Source organism: Gorilla gorilla, chromosome 10, assembly GCF_029281585.2.
Source record: "Gorilla gorilla gorilla isolate KB3781 chromosome 10, NHGRI_mGorGor1-v2.1_pri, whole genome shotgun sequence".
NCBI classification, from domain to species: domain Eukaryota; kingdom Metazoa; phylum Chordata; class Mammalia; order Primates; family Hominidae; genus Gorilla; species Gorilla gorilla.
This window is the reverse complement of record NC_073234.2, coordinates 23,207,551-23,229,513: the sequence shown is the minus strand read 5'-3', so window position 1 is coordinate 23,229,513 and position 21,963 is coordinate 23,207,551. Positions and strand designations below refer to the sequence as shown.

General features: G+C 37.4%; 1 protein-coding gene and 1 pseudogene across 1 annotated transcript in view; one reads left to right on the top strand and one right to left on the bottom strand.

The window, feature by feature from the left end:
• CD163 (CD163 molecule) overlaps positions 1–21,963 on the top strand; it is a 144,596-nt gene that overhangs the window by 38,792 nt on the left and 83,841 nt on the right. The window contains exon 4 of the mRNA XM_063693794.1: positions 13,167–13,295. The gene's annotated coding sequence lies outside the window, so the exon portion shown is untranslated. The remainder of the gene's footprint in view (positions 1–13,166; positions 13,296–21,963) is intronic.
• On the bottom strand, positions 20,552–21,529 carry LOC101153069 (glyceraldehyde-3-phosphate dehydrogenase-like; annotated as a pseudogene).

Here is a 21,963-nt window from a genome sequence, read left to right as displayed (position 1 = left end):
GCTTCAATCCTCTGCATATGGCTAGCCAGTTATTCCAGTACCATTTATTGAATAGGGAGTCCTTTCTCTAATACTTGTTTTTGTCAGCCTGTTCAAAGGTCAGGTGGTTGTAGGTGTGTAGCTTTACTTCTGAGTTTTCTATTCTGTTCCATTGGTATATTCGTCTGTTTTTGTACTTTTTTTTGGTACCTGTTTTGTGCCAAGCTGTTTTGGTTACTGTGGCTTTATAGTATATTTTGAAGTTGGATAGTTTAATGCCTCTGGCATTGTTCCTTTTGCTTAGGATTGCTTTGGCTATTCGGTTTTTGATTCAATATGAGTTTTAGATTAGTATTTTGTAATTCTGTGAAGAGTGATGTTGTTAGCTTGATAGGAATATCTTGAATCTGTACATTGTTTTGGGCAAATATGGCCATGTTTACAGTATTTATTCTTCCAATCCATAAGCATGGAACATTTTTCCATTTATTTGTGTCATCTCTGATTTTTTCTGCAGTGTCTTGTGGTTGTCCTTGGAGAGATCTTTCACATCCTTGGTTAGCTATATTCCTAGGTGTGTCATTTTCTTTGTGATTATTGTAAGTAGGATTGTATTCTTGATTAGATTCTCAGCCTGGATGTTGTTGGTGTATAGACATGCTCCTGATTTTTCTACATTGATTTTTTTTAATCCTGAAACTTTACTGAAGTTTTCTATCAATTCTAGGAGCCTTTTGGCAGAATCTTTATGATTTTCCCAAGTATATATAGAATTATATTGCCAGTGAATAGAGATAGTTTGACTTTTTTTTCCTATTTGGAAGCCTTTTTATTTCTTTCTCTTGTCTGATTGCTCTGGCTCAGACTTCCAATACTATGTTTAATGAAACTGGCAAGAATGGGCATCCTTGTCTTGTTCTAGTTCTCAAGGGCAATGGTTCAACCTTTTGCCCAATTAGTATAATGTTGGCTGTGGGCTTGTCATAGATAGCTCTTATTATTTTGGGGTATGTTTCTTCTATGCCTAGTCTTTTGAGAGTTTTGTTATAAAGGGATGTTGGATTTTATTGAGAATTTTTCTGCATTTATTAATATGATGATATGGTTTTTGCTTTTGATTCTGTTTATGTGAGAATCAAACGTGTTTATTGATTTGCATATGTTAAATGAGCTATGCATCCCAAGTATAAAGCCTTCTTGACTGTGGTGTATTACCTTTTTGGTGTGCTTCTGGATTCAATTTGCTAGTCTTTTGTTGAAGAGTTTTGCATCTATATTCATGAGGGATATTGGTCTGAAGTTTCTTTGTTTTGTCTCTGCTAGACTTTGGTTTCAGGCTAATGCTGGCTTCATAGAATGAGTTAGTGAGAAGCACCTCCTCCTTAATTTTTTGGAATAGTTTCAGTAGGTTAAGTATCAGTTCTTGTTTGTATGTCTGGTAGAATTTGTGAATCCATCTGCTCAAGACTTTTTTACTGTTGTTAATAGGTTATTACTAATTCAATTTTAGAAGTTGATATTGGTCTATTTAGGGTTTTAGCCTCTTCTTGATTCAATCTTGGGAGATTGTACACTTCCAGGAATTTATTTTCTCTAGATTTTGTATTTTGTTTCACAGAGTTGTTCATAATAATCTTTGACGATCTTTTGTGGGATCAATGGTAATATCACATTTTTTGTTTCTGATTGTGCTTATCTGGATCTTCTTTCTTGTTGTTGTTGTTGTTAATCCAGCTAGGGGGTCTATCAATTTCATTTCATCTAATTTTTTTTGAAGAAACAGCTCTTGGTTTCATTGATTCTTTTTGTATAAATTTTTGTATCTCAATTTCATTAAATTCTTCTTTAATTTTAGTTATTTCTTTTCTTCTAGTTTGGAGTTGGTTTGTTTTTCTTTTCCTAGGACTTTATGTGTGAAGTTAGATTGTTGCTTTGAAACCTTTCTAGCTACTTTATTAAGGCATCCAGGTCCATAAACTTTCCTCTTAACACTGTTTTGGCTGCATCCCAGAGATTTTGGTAAGTTTTGTCCCTATTTTCAATAATTTCTAAGAATTTAAAAAATTTCTGCCTTAATTTTGATGTTCACCTAGTAGTTATTCAGGTGTAAGTTGTTTAACTTCCATGCATTTGTGTATTTTTGAGAGTTCTTCTTGGTATTAATTTCTATTTTTATTGCACTGTTTTCTGATATTTTGCTTGGTATGAATTCAATTTTTTTTAATGTATTGAGGCTTGCTTTATGACCAATCAAGTGTGGTTGATCTTAGAATTTGTTCCATTTGCAGATAAGGGGAATGTACATTCTGTGTTGTTGGGTGGAGTATTCTGTAGATGTCTATTAGGTCCAATTTAACAAGTATCGATTTTAAGTCCAGATTTTCCTTGTTATTTTTTTGCCTTGATGATCTAACACTGTAAGTGGGGTGTTGAAGTCTCCCACCATTATTGTGTAGTTGTCTTATGTGTTTTCATAGGCCAAAAAGTTGTTTTATGAATATGTATACTCCAGAGTTGGGCACGTATATATTTAATATAGTTAGGGCTTCTTGTTGGATTGTACCCTTTATCATTATGTATTGCTCTTTATTGTTCTTCTTGATTTTTGTTGGCTTAAGGTCTGTTTTATCTGATATAAAAATAGAAACCCGTGCCCTTTTTTTTTGTCTTCTGTTTGCATGGTAGATCTAAATCCACCCTTTTACTTTTAAACTGTGGGTATTGTTACATGTGAGATGGGTCTCTTGAAGACAACAGATGGTTGGGTCATGTCTTTTTATCCAGTCTGCCACTCTGGGTCTTTTAAATGGGTCATTTACCTCACTTATATTTAAAGTTACTATTGAAATGTGTGATTTTGATCCTGTCATCATATTGTTAGCTGGTCGTTATGTAGACTTCATTGTGTAATTGCTTTATAGTGCCTGTGGGTTATGTGCTTAAGTGTGCTATTATGGTAGTAGGTGTTATTCTTTCAAATATATGTTTAGCACTTTCTTAAGAACCTCCTCTAAGGCTGGTCCAATTGAAATGTATTCCCTCAGCACTTACTTGTCTGAGAAGGATTTTATTTCTCCTTTAATTATGAATCTCGGTTAGGCAGGATATAAACGTTTTTGTTCAAATTTCTTTTCTTCAGTGATGTTGAAAGTCTGTCCCCAATCTCTTCTGATGTGTAAGGTTTCTCCTGAGAAGTCTGCTGCTGCCTGATGAAGTTTCCTCTTAAGTAACCTGGCCCTTCTCTCTAGCTGTCTTTAAGATATTTTTTTTTTGCATTGACCTTGGAGAATCTGTTTACTAGGTCCCATGGTGATGATCATATTGAACAAGGGAGGGGAAGGGGTTCTTATCCCTGATGCAGGTAGCCCCTACTGCTTCATTGTTCCCTATTGGCTAGGGTTGGACTGCACAGTCTAAGCTAATTCTGAATGGCTATTTTAAAGAGAGCAGGGGTATGAGCCAGAGTGGCAGGGTGAGTAGTTTGGCAGGAAGGATGCTTACAGAACAGGTGACTCAGGATGACTCAGGTCAGAGCAGGTGACCAGGGGTGACTCAGGATGGAGCAGGTGACCAGGGGTGACTCAGGATGGAGCAGGTGACCAGGGGTGACTTAGGATGGAGCAGGTGACCAGAGGTGACTCAGGATGGAGCAGGTGATAGAGGATAGGAGGGTGTTGTTTACTGAAACTAGGGGCAAGGAGATGAAGAGAATGAGGAACTTAAACTTTAAAATGCGGATCAAAGAACAGGGGAGCTGAACATACTGATACATTGGTTCTTTGGAGAGGATCTCAGAACTAATTGTACTTAACAATTGACAGGCTAAAACATTTGAAGAGGAATTTATTATATGCTACAGTTGATAGGTCATTCTGGCCATGGGGCTCCCTTGGGGAGAGGTCTGATCAGGAAATAGGCCACACCTTTACTAGACCAGCCCTGTGGAGGGAGACACAGCTAGGTCCCATGCCAGCCCACAAACCTGTTAAACTCAGCCTTCACAGTTTTCTGAGAGTCTGGGCTTCTCCCCTGTTTAAGTGCTGACCACAGATCCCAGCTTGGCATTACTGAGCTGCAGGCTGCTGTTCTGGGATACCAGGACCTGATGGTGCTCCCTCCTCCACATGCTGGGGGGTGGGTTCTGGCGCGTTGTGGGAGCTGAAGCGCTCCTAGGCTGAAAGAATGCACTTAGGTGGAGCAAAGCACTCAGGCTGGGCAGCAGAGGCTGTACTGTGTACACACTCCTACAGGACAGCCAGGCAAGTGGGCAAGTAGGCCTGCAGGATAGATGTGCCCCAGTTCCGCAGAGAAGCAGTCCCTGCTTTTCCTCCAGCAGTTAGCTGGGGCCAGGGCCTCTCAAAGGGAGGGAGACAGGCAGCCCTGCAGGGTGAGTGCTTATGGCCAGGCTCCCTTGGAGCTGATGCATGGTCAAAGTTCCCAGGATCTATGCCTGCTTCATCTCTCTCTGTGTAATCTCTGGGGAGATTCTCCTGCCAGCTGCCATGTCCATGGTAGGGTGAAGTCACCTGAAGGTAGGATCCTAGAGGTCCACAGCAAGAGTGAACAGTCCTCCAGCCCCTTTATTTACTCACCCCTTTAACAGGTCCTGTTTAGAAACCAGCCACAGCATTTGGGCACTCCACATGGGATTCCCAGCTTTCCCCCTCTTCAGACTCAGCAACTGTGTCTTTTCCCCATCCACATTTGGTGTTTTCTCACCAAAGATCTGTTCAAATTATGTTGGTGTAGTCAAAATTTTGGTTTCTCTCTGTGAGGACAGCACTTCCCAGCTGCATCTAGTCAGCCATCTTTGATAAAGTCCCTCATTTTATTTCTTAATAACCATCTAAAGATTCCCACTCTGCTGAGATGAGTCCCATCATTTTTGCTTTTTGTTTTCCTCTCAGTTTCATCTCACCAAGGTTTTTAAAATTCCCCTATTTCTTAATAACCATTTAAACATTTCCACTTTCCTGCGATGAGTCTTTAAACTCTACTCTTCACCAATCTTTTGTTAATCTATTATTTTTATTAGCATTTGTCAGACTCATGAGAAGAAGCTGAGATAGCAAATTTGATAAGGTTTCTCTGACTGTAACTTGATTTTGAGGTGGTACATTTACATTAATGCCCATGCAGAAAGGACACTCCCCCCCCCCCCCCCCCACCCTTTTTAAAAGCATGACCTGGGTAATGGGCATGTAGAATGTGAATGTCTCAGTTCTGGTTCTCATAAAGCCAGTCCCACATGGATTGCATATGAAGCTGCTTCATCTGGGCTGTTCCACTTGACATTTATAGATGGAGTTGAACAGTCTCCCTTCTCAGGGTAAGCAGACCTTACAGTGGTTTTATCTAGTCCACCAGGCTGGCTGTTCCCTTGAGAATAACCTTTTGCATGTCAAGATCACATATAGCCATCTGTGATTGTTCAATAGTGAGCTGTGGGTCCTCCATCAACCCAAACATGTTCTCCCACTCTGCATTTAAAATGAAAGACACTTCTCCTATACAAGTTACCCTTACAATGCATTTTAGTAAAAGTTCCTCAGGGAGCTGATAAGATCAATAGTTTTAATAGTTTCTTGGTTGTTTTCTTCTCCCACATTGATAAACTTCATAGTAACCACAGATCTCAAGTTGTGTTGTCCCCCAAATATTTTGCCCACATGGGGCAGCTTTGAGGCTAGTGATGAAGCTCAAACTCACTGAAATCTAAACTTGATGTAGCATCAAGGTCAAACCCAGCATATCATTTCATTTCATGTTAGCTGTTATAGATAACAATAACCAAATGATTGGATATTTTGCTTTTTTCTTATTTGTTTGCATTTCTTCATGTGTCTAGTGAACCAACTCCCTGTGAGCTGGATTTATCTCTAAATTCCACTGGTAACTTTTACCTTAAGTCATCTTCTACCCTCCCATTCTTTTCATGAGCCAGGGCCATTCTAGCAATTCCCACTTCTGACACCAATTGTGTGTAAAAAAAGCAAAAAATAAAAATGAAACCTCAAACTGTGTTTTTCTTCTGCTTTCACACCACAGTGATCAACACAGAAGACCTCTGTGACCAAATGTGGGAGGGGTTTTCCCCACCAGCTAGCAAGCAATCAGTTGTGCAGCAGACACCCACTCAGTGTCCTCCAATTTAATTCTGATGTTATCTACCTAAAACTAGTGTCAGATTCCACATGTTGAGGCTAAGTGTCCAAGACTGCTCCTTCCAATTTCAGACATGAGTTGCAAGTTTGGGCCTCCAGAACATCTGATCAACCAGTGATAAATCAACGTTCTCAGGACCGCCCCCCAACCCTTGAGTTCAGTTAATTTGCTAGAGCTGCTCACAGAACTCAGGGGAAACACTTACTTACATTTACCAGTTTTTTACAAAGGATATTTTTAAAGAGATGAATAAACATCCAGATTAAAAGATACATTGGGTGAAGGCTGGAAGGATCCTTAGTGCAAGAGCTTCTGTCCCTGTGGAATTGGAGTGCTCTACCTCCTGACACATGGATGAGTTTTTGTTCACCTTCCTATAAGCCTCCACATGTTCAGCTTTTTGAAAGCTCTCCAAACTCTGTCTTTTGAGGTTTCCATGGAGGCTTCGTTAGGTAAACATGACTGATTAAACCTTGGCCAGTAGTGATGAACCTAACCTTCAGCCTTTCTCCTATCCCCAGAGGTTGGGGGTAGGACTAAAAGACACAACCTTCTAATCCTGCCTTGATCTTTCTGATAACCTGTCCCATCCTGCAGCTACCTAGGGGCTGCCAGCCATCAGTCAATGATTAGCACACAAAAATACATCACTTTGGAAATTGTAAGGATTTAAAAAAATTGTGTGTCAGGAAATAAGGTCAAAGACCAAACATATTTTATGGTATCACAGGGCCATATTTCTCTCTTCTTTGTATTATACATTTTTTTCCCTAGGATTTGGGTATTTGTAAAAACAGCTATCTCTTTCAGTCATTGTGTACTAGATTTTCGCAAAGGACAATTTTCACCAATCACCCCAGCTGGAGGTTCTAGGACCTCTCTAATCTTTTCTGATCTCTGTTCACTCTGGTGTCTGCTTATAGAACTGCAGTTCTAAAATGTTGCTGTCCTGTGTTCAGCAGCTTCCAAACTCTGCTGTTGTTCCTGTCTGTGCTCTTAGGTGAAATAGGAACTAATCCTTGGGAAACCCCTAGATAAGCCAGAAAGTTTGATGCACAGTCCACTCTTTTTTTTTTCTTTTTTTTTTGAGACGGAGTCTCGCTCTGCCACCCAGGCCGGAGTGCAGTGGCATGATCTCGGCTCACTGCAAGCTCCACCTCCCGGGTTCACGCCATTCTCCTGCCTCCACCTACTGAGTAGCTGGGACTACAGGCGCCCGCCACCACGCCTGGCTAATTTTTTGTATTTTTAGTAGAGACAGGGTTTCACTGTGTTAGCCAGGATGGTCTCGATCTCCTGACCTCATGATCTGCCCGCCTTGGCCTCCCAAAGTGCTGGGATTACAAGTGTGAGCCACCATGCCCGGCAGTCCACTCTTGCTCCAATCCCAGAGATGAGCGATACTTCTCCTATCTGCACATCCGTCTATAGGCTTTCTGTGAGAAGAAAAATATGGCTCTATCCTGCCCAAGCCCGCAGACAGTCAGACCTTATGGTTATCTTCCCTTGTTCCCTGAAAATCGCTGTTATTCTGTTCTTTTTCAGGGTGCACTGATTTCATATTGTTCAAACACACATGTTTTACAATTAATTTGCACAATAGTGGTCCTGAGGTGATGTACATTCTCAGCTTATGAAGATAACAGGATTAAGAGATTAAAGTAAAGATAGGCATAAGAAATTATAAGAGTATTATTAGGGAAGTGGTAAATGTCCATGAAATCTTCACAATTTATGTTCAGAGATTGAAGTAAAGACAGGCGTAAGAAGTTATAAAAGTATTAATTTTGGGAACTGATAACTGTCCATGAAATCTTCACAGTTTATGTTCTCTGCCTTGGCTCCAGCCAGTCCCTCTGTTTGGAGTCCCTGACTTCTCGCAACATTATATAATGATAAAATGATTAATTCAACAAAAATATATAACAATTATAAATATATATGAACCGAACTCTAGAGCTTTAAGATTCATAAAGCAATTACTACTAGAACTAAGAAAAGAGATAGAAAACAACAAAATAATAATGAGGGAATTCAACACTCTATTGACAGCACTAGACAGATCATCAAGGCAGAAAGTCTACAAAGAAAGACTGGATTTAAGCTGCACTCTAGAACAAATGAGCCTAAACAAATGGGCCTAACAGATATTTACAGAACATTTTACTCAATGACTGCAGAATATTCATTATTCTCATCAGCACATGGAACATTCTCCAAGATAGACCATATAATAGGCCATAAAACAAGTCTCAATACATTTTTACAAATCAAAGTCATATTAAGTATCTTCTCAGATCATGGTGGAAAATAAACCTAGAAATCAATTCCAGAAGAAACCCCTAAAACTATACAAATATGTAGAAATTAAACAGTCTGGTATACATCTGCTATAGATGATATGGTTTGGCTATGTCCCCACCCAAATCTCATCTTGAATTGTAGCTCCCATATTTCCTATATGTTATTGGGGGACCTGGCGGGAGATAATTGAATCATGGGGGTGGTTTCCCCATACTGTTCTCATGGTAGTGAATAAGTTTCACAAGACCTGATGATTTTATAAGGGGTTTCCCCTTTTGCATGGCTCTTATTATCTCTTGCTTGCCACCTTGTAAGATGTGACTTTTGCTTTCTGCCATGATTGTGAGGCCTCCCCAGCCATGTGAAACTGCGAGTCCATTAAACCTCTTTTTCTTTATAAATTACCAGTCTTAGGTATGTCTTTATCAGCAGTGTGAAAACAAACTAATACAGTGGAATACTGCTCAGCCATAAAAAAGAATAAAATAATGTATTTTGCAGCAATTTGGATGCAGCTGGAGACCATTACTCTAATTGAAGTTACTTGGGAATCAAAAACCACGTATCACATTTTTTTGCTTACATATGGGAGCTAAGCCATGGATATGCAAAGGCATACAGAGTGGCATAATAAACATTGGAGACACAGAACAGGGTAGGTTGGGAAGGGGGTGAGGGATGAAAAACTAACTATTGGGAACAATGTACACTACTCAGGTGATTGGTGCACTAAAATCCTAGACTTCACTAAAATCCTAGAGTTTACCACTATACAATTCATTCATGTGATAAAAGACCACATGTAGTCCTAAATTTCTGACAGTTTAAAAAAATAAAATATAAGTATATGTAGTAAATATTCTTCCAATATTTCTTTGAATGAACTTAGCTTCTGGCAGAACTCTCACATAGGTTTAATGACCTGTGGAATAAGAGGAGTTATGGAAGAAAAAGTTAAGTGAAAACCATTAATCTACATCTGTCGCTCAGCACCCAACTCTCAGAAATAGCTAATCAGATGTAATTTCACCTTTCTGGGGAGAATTTCAGATATTAGTGTGACCATTAAAGGTTTTAAAAATAAAAGGGTGGTGGTCCCTTTCATATTTTCATTTTTTTCATTTTGTTTTTAAACAGTTTTATTGAGATGCAATTCACATAACACAAACTTTACCCATTTAACCCTGATACCAAAGCCAAAGACACTGCAAGAAAAGGGAACTACAACTCAATACTCCTGATGAACATGAATGCAAAAATTCTGAACAAAATACTAGCAAATTGAATCCAACAGCACATTAAGAAGAACATGCACCATGACCCAGTGTTACTTATTCTTTATTGGTGGATGACATCAATTATTTATTTTATGTCTGATCCTCTTTTGTCTTTTTGAGCAGTCAGATTTCTACAAATATAATTAAAATGTATCATAAAGCATTTACATTGAAAAAGTATATAAAATAAATGTGAAAATTTCCTCTTTCATTATGGCTTATAGCATCCAGGTAGAGTAACTTAAAAATTTGATATACGAAATTCAATGTGGTGTACTAGACAAGAAATAAACAATTATTCAAAATGAGAATTAGAGAAGCCTTTTGTAGGTGGTGGGTAACAAAACTTTAAAAGCAAGAGGCGGAAGGTCACTTGGCAAATGGTGTATTAAATTTATTTACTCATTTAAAGTGTACAATTCAATATTTTTAGTATATTCACAGTCACTCAATGATAACCTCAAAATAATTTTAGAAATTTTTTTCATCCTCTAAAAAATTCCATTTCCTTTTGCAATCATTTTGAATTACCTCCTCTACCCTAGCCCTATGAAAACTCCAGTTTACTTTTATTCTCCATAGACTTGCCAACTCTGTGCATTCATATAAATGCAGTCATATCATGTAGCAATTGTCCATATTTCATTTATTTAGCTGAATATTATATATACATCATTTTATTCATTCATTTACTAGTTATTGAAATATAGGTTGTTTTCACTTGTTTGATTTTCTGAATAATGCTACTATGAACATGCATACAAGTTTTTGTTGAGCAGAATGTGCGTTTTGCTGTTGTTGAATGGTGTGTTATATAGATACCTGTTAAGACTAGTTGATTCACTTGGCTAAGTCTTCCATTTTTCTTTACTTTTCTACTTAGTTGTTCTATTTATTATTGCATACAGGATAATGAAATTATTGAATGTTTATTTCTGTCTTTGTATTTGTCAATTTTTGCTATATTTTGAAATGTTGTTAGGTGTATACATGCTTGAATTGTTATATTTTCTTAATCAGTTGACTCTTGTGTCACTATGAGATATATATTTTTCTATGTAAAAATTGTTTTTTGTTTGAAAATCTATTTTGTCTTATTGTAGACATGTGAGCTCTTTTATGGTTGATGTCTTCCTGGAATCTCCTTTTCTATCTTTTTATTTTCAATCTCTTTGCATCTTTGAATTTAAAGTAGGTCTCCTGTAGACACCATATACTTGGGTCTTGCTTTTTAAAATTTTAACTGACCATCTCTACATTTTGATTACATTGATTAATTCATTCCCATTTAATGTTATTATTAATGTGGTTAGATTTCCATCTGCCTTTTTGTATTTTGTTTTACATATATATCCTATTTTTTTTGTTTCTTTGCTTCTTCTTTACTGCTTTTTTGTATTACTGGATATTTTCTAGTATAAGTCCCTTAATATTTTGAAAATAATTTGAGTTATTTTTAAAATAATTGTTCTATGACTTACAATGTGTTTATTAATTTATCAAAATCCACTTCTGATTTATCCTAACTTAATTTCAGTGAAATACAGACAATTTACTCCTACAAAGATTCAGTATTTCCACCATTTTGGGGTTTATTATTTTTGTGCATATTACATCTCTATATATTACATACTCAAAAATTCACTCTAAATAATTAATATCACATAGTATTATTTACTGTAGCTTTGTAATAGGTCTGGAAGTTGAGTAATGTCTGTCCTCCAACTTTGTCCTTCTTCTTTGATATTGTGTTGGCTACTCTGGTTTTTCTGCCTTTTCATATAAACTTTACAGTCAGTTAGTCAATATCTACAAAACAACTTACTAGGATGACATTTGGGATTGGATTAAATTTATAATTAATTTTTGTTTTATCCATTTTATTATTTTATCTCTTTGCATTTCTGTTTTCAAAGTTTCTACTGACATATCTTCAAGGTCAATGATTCTTTCCTTGGCCATGTCTAGTCTACCAATGAGTTCATTAAAGGCATTCTTCATTTCTGTTACAGTGTTTTTGAATTTTAATTGTTCTTTTAAATTTTTTCTTAAAGTCTCCATCTCTATTCTTACATTACCCATCTTTTCTTGCATATTATTTACTTTTTCATTATAGCCCTCAGCATATTATTTATCATTATTTTAAATTCTCAGTCGAATAATTCCAAAATTTGTGCCATAGCTAAGTCTGGTTTGATGCCTGTTTTGTCTCTTAGAGTGCTTTTGCCTTTCATCATGCCTTATACTTTTCTTGTTGCTGTTGAAAGCTGGACATAATGCAGCAAGTAAAAGGAACTGAAGTAAATAGGCCTTAAATGTGAAGATTCACATTTTTCTGGCTAGGAATTAGCCTGTTTACTATGTGTTGTAATGTAGTGTCAGAAGCTAAGATTTTTCTCTTTATGGCCATATTATTGACTCCTTATTTTCTTTAGATTTTCTTAGAGACTCTCCAAATAGGATGTGAGCCTTGTAGCATTTTTTAGCTGTAATTCACAATGTTTATAGAGGAGCCCTATTGATGTGATGGTAAGGTGTCAGGGAAGGGAAATAATTTTATAGATTGTCTTAGTCTTTTAATGAGCTTGAGTTGGTATTTCTCTTCCCATACATCAAGGGCTAGATAGGGCTGGAGTTGTGTGGTAAAATTGTTTCCCTTGAAGATCAGACCTTAAGGAGAACAGAGAGCTCAGTGCCTATTTCAAAATGCTTACTGTTCTCCTCCCGCTACTGGATGCATAGCAGGGTTTTTCTCTGGTCCTTAGCATGAGAACCTAGAACTCAAGAAAGCATTCCCTCACCCCCTGCCAATCCCCACTCATCCCCCCAACCCCCACCGTCAAGACTGACTTCCTCAGACGTCTTAAATGTTAAGTGAATCTACACTGAGCTTCCAGCATTTCATCAGTTACAGTTTAAAGTATTTCTACCAATATTGGCTCCAGCTGCTAGTTTTGCTCTGGACTTTTCTGCTCCTGATAAGTTGTGATTCTCAGTGTTTGCCCTCCAGCCTCTAGTTTTAGGGCAGCAATTTTTCCTGTGACCTCAATTCTCTGACGGCTCTAAGAAGAGATGTTTGTCAGATTTTTTTCTTGTTCTGAGGACCGGAGTCATGATTTCTCAACCTTTTACATATTAGACCGGAAAGTGGAAGTCTCACACAATGTATTTTTGAAAAATAAATATGAAATTCTGATGTACAATTTACATGTTATAGGTCATGAAAGAATTCATACTTATATCTTACCTGTTTGACATAGTTTTTATAACTTACATTAAACATTTTGTATGATTCATTCTATAATTGTTTGCTACCTACTATTGCTAGATGCTGAGGATATAATAATGAGGAAATGGAAGCAATGTGGTCTATATTTTTGTGGATCCTCTATAGTTATGGTCTCTCTCTCTCTCTTTTTCTCTCTCTCTCTCTTTTATTAGACGGAGCCTCGCCCTTCACTCTGTCGCCCAGGCTGGAGTGCAATGGTGTGATCTCGGCTCACTGCAACCTCTGCCTCCCGGGTTCAAGCGATTGTCCTGCCTCAGCTTCCTGAGTAGCTGGGACTACAGGTGCGTGCCACCAAGCACGGCTAATTTTTGTATTTTTAGTAGAGACGGGGTTTCACCGTGTTAGCCAGGGTGGTCTCAATCTCCTGACCTCGTGGTCCTCCTGCCTCAGCCTCCCAAAGTGTTGAGATTACAGGTGTGAGCCACCGCACCCAGTCCTCTCTCTCTCTCTCTCTCTCAATCTTTTTTTGTTTTTAAAGTAATGAGGAGATTTAACTTTTACATATAACAGGAGGAACTTTAGAAGTGAGAAAGTCAAGAATTACATAATGACTCAGTGATGTCATGGCACTTTACTTGTGTCTCTGCCAAGTCCTCATGGTTGCAAGAAGGTTGCTAGTGCTCCTAGTCAAGGAGAGATCCCAAAGAAGGAAAAGGGAAGTGGGTGAAGCAATACCTTTATATTAATTATTTTCCTTCACACTTAAACACAGATCCAAGTGGTTTAATAGCAATGAATATCCAGTTGAAGCTACAGATTTATCATTTTCAGCACAATTAATGTGTGTGTTGTCTTAACTGTAATTTTATGAGACCTATACACATTGACAGTATCATCAATTTTTTTCTGTTTGGACTCATGTAAATGCAATAAAAGAAAATTGCTGAAGAATATTTAAATAAATGTAGCAACAAAGGTATATATCTGAAACTAGTGGCATTGACTGTGGTACTTACTAGGATGTATAATCATGAAATACTTTCAATTATTGATTTACATATAAAAATATATTTGATATATGAGTGAGAGAACATGATGACTTTATATAAAGTATAAGTATTGTTGTGTAAAAGCTGAATAATTAAAAACTGAACTGAAAGGTATACTTGGGTCAACCAAATACTAAAGTAAAAAAGAAGCATACAAATCTAGAAAAAAATTATCCAAGGTTTGAAGGTGCACAATAAAACCAGTTAAGCATGGGCGTTAAATCTAAATTAATTAACCTAACAGACTTACAAAACAATATGAATGTAATAACTAATCCTTAAAAAAGAAATTGAAAACCTAGAGAAAATTAGTGATTATAACAGCAATAATAATAACAGTGTGATTCAGAGATCTTTATTTTAGAAACCAAAAATGCAATAGGGTGAGGAGGTAAGAAAGGAAGTAAAATAGGTAAATTTCGTAAATTTTCAGGATGTATACTTTTTAATTATTGATGTTGCAAAAGTTAGTTTTGAATCATTTCTCTGTGAATTCAGCATTATTCTTTTTTATAGTTTGACCATAAATCCTGTTTTATATACAGTGTATAAAGGGTATATAAAACAAAACTAGGAGAGTATCAATGGCATATAACACTTATATTTTCCTCAATATCTCCAATATCACTCTTAAAATGTAATTAAGATTACAGTTTAATGCTTGTCTAATATGTCTTAGAGAACGTAGTAAGCATTTTATAAATATTGCCTCATTTAATCTTAAGAGACTTTCAATAAAGCAGGAATGATACAGAGAAGCACCAGTATAGGACAAGGTCAATTTATTAATATCTCTCTCATTTAGACATAGATATGGAAAAGGAGGCAGAAAACAAGTTACCTTCACTGGTAAGTCAAATTTTTTTAGGTCTAAGAGAGTGAAGTAAGGGGTAAATAAGCCTGTATAGAATAAATCCAAGATACATAAGAAAATAACAGGAGTATGACCTGTTTGAGAAGTGAAGAAGGTGAAAGGTGCAAAAGAGGGCAGAATACATCAACTGGGAAGCATAAGAGAGTGTGGGTAAAGAATAAGGAAATTCTGGAGAGAGAGGAAAGTTATGAAGCAGCCATAGATGTTGGGAGCTACACCAATAGGAAGCTACACCAGTAAGAATCAAGGAAGAGATGGACACATGGGGACATATGGGTACACACACACACACACACACACACACACACACACACACACACACACAGGTGTTTGACAAGATAAGACCCAGAAGCTACAACATCAGTGAAAGCTTATCTAATAGAAAGACAAAGAATGTCTAATTATGGCATTCAAAGGCAATCGGGGAAACTTTTCATATTTTAAATAACAATAAACCATTGAAGGAGTAGTTGTTGGGACATAATCTAGAATCTTTTAAAATGTTTTTATTTTTAATTTGTATGGGTACATAGTAGGTTTATATATTTATGGGTTACATGAGGTGTTTTGATACAGGCATGCAATGTGAAATAAGTACACCATGGAAAATATGGTATCCACCCCCTCAAGCATTTATCCTTTGTGTTACAAACAAATCAATTCCATGCTTTTAGTTATTTTAAAATGTACAACTGTTATTATTGACTATAGTCACCCTGTTTTGCTATCAAATAGTATGTCTTATTCAAAGTATTTTTTTTTACCCATTGAACATCCTCACCTCCACCCCAGTCCCTCACTACCCTTCCCAGCTTCTGATAACCATCCTTCTACAGTGTATGTTCCTCAGTTTGATCGTTTTCATTTTTAGATCCCACAAATAAGTAAGAATGCGTGATGTTTGTCTTTCTGTGCCTGACTTATTTCACTTAACATAATGATCTCCAGTTTCATCCATGTTATTGCAAATGACAGGATCTCATTCCCTTTTTATGGCTATATAGTACTCCATTGTGTGTAGGTACTACATTTTAAATCTAGAATCTTCTTGGACTTCCTTATTCATATTGGAATGCTTAATTATTTTTAATTACTTATATGGAAGAGCACCATAAGGTGTTCAGGACTTGAAAGACCCTGAAAGTTTTAATCTGTCTCTCATAGAACTCTAGCTATCATTTCTTTTTTATCCCCCATGGCTGTGTAAGGATCACTAGCATTCAAGTAAGGTCAAACAAATATTAAACATCATGGTAACAAAGGCAAAAACTGACACAGAAAATTAATGGTCCTTTAACCCAAAGTCATAGCCTTCTGAATCATATGAACTTTCCTGAACACACTGAAATCCTCATTTTCATTGTTGTACTTCAGAATTTACTTCCTTGCCCTGTTTAGGAAAAGGTCATAGGCCTCACAGTGACTGCATTTCTTCATTCCTTCTAAACTTACTTCCTCTTCATGCTTACTTTCTCCTTCCCTTGCTAGCCCTAGAGACAGTAGCCAGGGAAGGAGGACTGGGGAAGGAAGAAGAACATGGCAAGAGGGAAAAAATGCAACCTCAGATTCTCCTAAATAATAAACTCAGCATTTCCTCTCACACTGTTTTGCTGATTCCAAAGGGACTTGCCTGGTACGTCCTGCTGACACATATTTTCTTTCACTCCTGTTGCTTTCCTCCCTGTTCTGCTTTCCCATATCTTTCTTAGTCACTTATGTTTTTGTCTTTCTGAAGTAATTTTGGACACTGTGTGCAAGTGCACATTTTCTAAAACATTACAAATCTAAAATGTCCTACCATCCTCACACATGACAGATGGGTTGGTTGATAACTATTGGGTCATAAACATTTTCTTACAATAATCCATTACTCTATATTCATTGTCACCTGTTGCAGAAAATAAGTCTCAGGCCAGTGTAATTTTGTTCCTTTACATTATAGTTTACCTATTTTTAAAATTTATGATTTTTTTCCTCAGATTTTTTCTTGTGTACTTAAAATGTTGCCAAATAATATGAATGAGTCTCTTTTCATTATTTATTTCCCAAAATACAATGATCCTTTTAAATCTACATGTTTAATTTATCTTTCTCCTTTTAGAAAACTTTTGTTATTCCAATCAAATTCTTGATTATTTGTTTTATCCCATTTACTGTGATTCATACTTAAGGAAAAGCTCTATTCCTTTGGTTGTATTATTCATATCTGCCCCCTATAGATTATTTCTGTCTTACTCCTCAATAGTCTAATGGAGTTTCTCAGTTTTATCTTCCTGTTATAAATTTATTTTTCTGGACTGTCAATTATCTTTGCTTGTTCTAATACAGATTTTAATTATAGTATTACATTTTTAATGTTCCACAAGGCTTTTTAACTTCACCAAGCCCCCATTCCAACTCTTACTCTTTATATTATCTTGCTCTCTTCCCGTGTGTGTTTGTTTATGTCTCATAAAGGTCACAACATTTGTATACCTACTGAGGATGACAAAATATCTAATGATTGTTCTGCCTCCTTCCTTTCCTCAGGTGTTGCTTGCCCTTCATGTTGACAGTCCTCATCTTACCTATTACTTTTTAGTAAATATAATGCTGACTTTGTTTTTGTTCCTTCAGTAGGTAAAGTATGCACATACAGGTTTTCCTTATGTTTACTTCCTCATATCTACAGCGGGAGGACAATTTGATGGGCACTGCTTCCTATGCAGTTCCAATTTCTGGAGGATATTACTTTACTTTAGCCCAGCTGGACTTAAGTTCATTGCCATTCAATGCTTACTGTCTGGTTTTCACATGTTCAATTTATGGAATATTTTGAAAATTAAAACTCATTCCCATTATTCATACAAGATGTGGACATATTTCAGTTCATTTTCTACCACCTATCAGTAATTTTGGTATCATAGTTTTCAAAAGGGTATCATAATGGTTTCCTTCAAAACCAGAGAAAATAGAATGGTGGCTTCCCAGTTTTTTCAGGTAAATATAGGTACAGACTTTGTATTCTTGAGGCAGAAATGGAGAGTAGGAAAAGGATGAGAGATTAGTGAGACAATTATAAACATAGTCATAAAATAGAAGATTGTTGTTGTGTCAAACATGATTTCACCCACCCAATATTAGAACGTATAATTAGCTAGAGTCCACATAACAAAACTTTAGGTAATTTAATTGTCTTCATGATAGCAACTAACATAATTTGAGCTGAAGTACAGGTCTGAGCAGTGGATCTTGACCCTTTGGTGTACTATTCAAAATTTTCACAATCTCCTCCAAATTCTCAGTTAATGTTACCTCCAATTAGCAGGAAAAATAACAGAAATACTATTCAGAGAAAAGGGAGGAAACTAATTATGTCACCCTTACACAACTAAGACATTTGTTCTTAGATATATTATTTTATTCTAGTAGTTTTCTGATAACTGGTGGGACAGAAAATGTAATTTCAAACACTGGATAGATCTGGACAGTCCTGATTTTTAAATTGCATATATTTAAAGTATTACAACATGAAGTATTGATATACATATACAAGTGAATTGATTAGTACAGTCAAGCAAATTAACATATCCATCATCTCATATTTCATTTTTTTGTGGCTAAAGTAGCTAAAATCTTAGCAAATTTCCAGTATTCAATACCGTATTATTAACTACAGTCTACATGCCACACACTAGAGCTCTAGGTTTATTTATCCTACATAACCGAAACGTTGTATCCTTTGACTTCCATCTCCTCATTTTCCCCACCATCACCGGTGGCCCCGGTAACCATCTTTCTACTCTCTGTTTCTATGTATTTGAGTTTTGTAATTAAAAAATAATCTTCCACATGTAAGTGAGTTCACATGGTATATTTTTCCTGTGTTTGGCTTTTTTTCACTTAGCATGATGTCCTCTGGGTTCACCTATATTCTTGAAAGTGGCAGGATCTTTTTCTTTTTTAAAGCTGAAGAATATTCCTCTCTGTGTATGTGTGTGTGTGTGTCCTACAATTTTTTTTATCCATTCTTCCATCGACAGACAGGTTGTTTCTACCTCTTGGCTACTGTGAATAATGCTGTGGTGAACACAAGAGCACAGTGTCTTTACAAGGTGCTGATGGCATTTCCCTTGGGTATATGCCCAGAAGAGGGATTGCTGGGTTACATGGTGGCTTTTTTTAAAAATTCCATTAGAAACCTCCAAATTTTTTTTCCATAATGGCGGCACCAATCTACATTTCCACCAACAGTGTACAAGTGTTCCGTTTTCTGCGCATCCTCACCAACACTGTTTTATCTCTTGTCTTTTTGATAGTAGCCATCCTAATAGATGTGAGGTGACAGCTCATTGTGGTTTTTATTTCCATTTCCTTCATGTTTCATGATGTTGAGCACCTTTTGCTACACTTGTTGGCCATTTTTACTTCTTTTTTGGAGAAATATCTGGTCAGGTTATTTGCCTACATTTTAATAGGATTATTTGTATCTTTTGCTATAGAATTGTTTGAGTTCCTTATATATTTTGGATCTCAACCCTTTTTCTGATATATGCTTCATAGATATTTTCTCCCAATCCATTGGCTGTCAGTTTTGATCATTTTCTTTGCTGTGTAGAGCGTTTTAGTTTGACATGGTTCCACCTGTTTCTTTCATTCTTATTACCTGTTCTTTTTGGTGAGATATCAAAAAAACCCTTGTCAAGGCCAATATTGAGATTTTCCTGTTTTCCTCTAGGAATTTAATGGTTTCAGGTCTTTAATATCCTTCTAGTTTATTTTTGTGTGCAGTGTAAGACAAGGGTCCAGTTTCATCCTTTTTGCATGTGGATATCGGGTTTTCCAAACACCATGTATTGAAGAGACTATCTGTTCCTCATTGTGTCTTCTTGGTGGCTTTGTCAAAAATTAATTGACTGTACATGCTTAGATTTATTTATGGGTTCTCTATTCTGTTCCATTGGTCCATATCTCTGTATCTCTGTTTTTGTTTGTTTGTTTGTTTGTTTGTTGTTTTTTTGAGACGGTGTCTCTCTCTGTCACCCAGGCTGGAGTGCAGTGGCACAATCTCGGCTCACTGCAACCTCCGCCTCCCAGGTTCAAGAGATTCTCCTGACTCAGCCTCCCGAGTAGCTGGGATTACAGGCGCCTGCCACCATGCCCGGCTAATTTTTGTATTTTTAGTAGATAGAGATGGGGTTTCACCATGCTGGCCAGGCTGGTCTTGAACTCCTGACTTCAGGTGATCCACCTACCTTGGCCTCCCAAAGTGCTGGGATTACTGGATGAGCCATCATGCCTGGCCTATATGTCTGTTTTTATGTCTGTTTTCATACTGCTTCATTATGCCTCTTTTGTGATATAATTTGAGATTAAGAAGTGTGATGCCTTCAACTTTGTTTTCCTCAACACTGTTTTGATTACTTGAAGTATGTTGTGGTTTCACACAAATTTTAGAATGTTTTTTTCTATTTCTATGAAAAATATCTTTTTTTTTTTGGCTGAGTACAGGGGACTTTATTGATGGTAAATGACATGGTGGGGCTCCCTAGGTCTCTCCTTCTTCAGAGGATCTGGAAACTGTGAGGAGAGAAGATTCTGTGTGGTCGGGGACTGAGTGCAGCAGGGAATCCCCAGCAGCTAAGGGTCCCTCTCTTCTTCCTGCGCTCTCCCTGGGGTTAGTGATTGGGGGATTTTACTCCTCAGAGGCCATGTGTACCATGAGTCCATCACCTTGTTACTGTAGGCAAATTCATTGCCATACCAGGAAATGAGCTTGACAAAGTGGTCATTGACGGCAATGCCAGCCCCAGCTTCAAAGGTGGAAGGGCGGGTATTGCTTTTAAATTCCAAAGGGACAACCTGGTGCTCAGTATAGCCCAGGATGCCCTTGAGGGGTCCTTGGGTGCCTGCCTCACCACCTTTTTGATGTCTGAAGAAACCTGTCTAGCAGGTTTCTCCAGACAAGAGGTCAGTTCCACAACTGACACAGTGGTGCTGGGAACACAGAAGACCATGCCAGTGAGCTTCCCATTAAGCTTAGGAATGACCTTGCCCTCTCATTGCCCTACTTGGCAGCACCAGTAGATGCAGGAATGGTGTTCTGGAAAGCCCCATGGCTGTCATGCCAGAGTTTCCTGGAGGGGCCATCCACAGTCTTCTGGGTGGCAATGATGCTGTGGACTGTGGTCATGAGTCCCTCCCTGATGCCAAAGTTGTCATGAATGACCTTGGCCAGGGGATCTAAGCAGTTGGTGGTACAGGAGGCATTGCTGATGACTGTGAGGTTGTTTTCATGCTTATGGTTCATGCCCATCACAAACATGGGGACATCTGCAGAGGGGATGGAGATGATGAACCGTTTGGTTCCCCTCTCCAGGTGAGCCCCAGCCTTTGCCAAGGTAGTGAAGATGCCATTGGACTCCATGACATAATTAGCACCAGCATTATCTCATTTGGTTTTGGTGAGCTCTCACTCCTGGAAGATAGTGACGGGATTTCCATTGATGACAAGCTTCCCATTCTCAGCCTTGATGGTACCATGGAACTTGCCATGGGTGGGATCATAGTGGAACATGTAGACCATGTAGTTGAGGTCAATGAAAGGGCCATTGGTGGTAACAATATCCACTTTGCCAGGATTAAAAGCAGCTCTCATGAACAGGCACCTAATATGGCCAAATCCATTTACTCCTGCCTTCACTTTCACTCTGGTGTCTCAGGAAGAGGGCTGATGCTGCATAAGAAAATTGGATATTTGTCCAATGGGAGAAGCAGGGAGGTCGCTGGAATTTTGATGGGGTTGCACTGAAAATGCTTATCATTTTAGGTGGTATAAACAGTCCTAATATCTTGAGACCAAAGATGTCAGGTATTTATACCTGTTCTTTCCAGTTCCTTCTAGATACCCTCAGCTAAGACAACTAAAAAACATGCACAAGCCTTATATATGAAATAAGGAAAGTATAAAATGCTAATGTTACAATTACAATTGTTAAAAAGCTGGTGATAATTCTTTTCAGAGATACAACATACCTACTGTTGACACACACTTAAAGTATTTAACCTGGAAACAAATTACTTGCTGGGGCTATAATGCTATCACAT